This window comes from Orycteropus afer, unplaced genomic scaffold (genome assembly GCF_000298275.1).
Source record: "Orycteropus afer afer isolate SDZICR_OR568_19922 unplaced genomic scaffold, OryAfe1.0 scaffold00164, whole genome shotgun sequence".
Lineage (NCBI taxonomy): Eukaryota > Metazoa > Chordata > Mammalia > Tubulidentata > Orycteropodidae > Orycteropus > Orycteropus afer.
In genome coordinates this window covers 5,418,644-5,419,172 of record NW_006921751.1, presented here as the reverse complement: position 1 = coordinate 5,419,172, position 529 = coordinate 5,418,644, and positions in this window count along the sequence as shown.

Below are 529 nucleotides of genomic sequence, written 5' to 3'. Positions count from 1 at the left end.
GTGGAACAAGGGATATCATAGCTATTGTCAGATGGATCTTGGCTCAAGGAAAAGAATACCAGAAAGATATTTACTTGTGCTGTATTGACTATACAAAGGCACTTGATTGTGTGGATCATGACAAATTATGGATAACATTGAGGAGAATGGGAATCCCTAAGCACTTGATTGTACTCATGAGGAACCTGTACATAGACCAGGAGGCTGTCATTTGAATGGAAAAAGGGGACACTGCATGGTTTAAAATCAAGAAGGGAGTGTGTCAGGGTTGTATCCTTTCCCCATACTTATTCAATCTATATGCTGATATAATCTGAGAAGCTGGACTCTATGAAGAAAAACGTGGTATCAGGATTGGAGGAAGAATCATTAACAACCTGAGACACATTGATGTTACAACTTTGCTTGCTGAAAATGAGGATAACTTGAGGCACTTACTGATGAAGATTGAGGAACACAGCCTGCAGTGTGTATTACATCTCAATATAAAGAAAACAAAAATCCTCACAACTGGACCAATAAGCAGCAT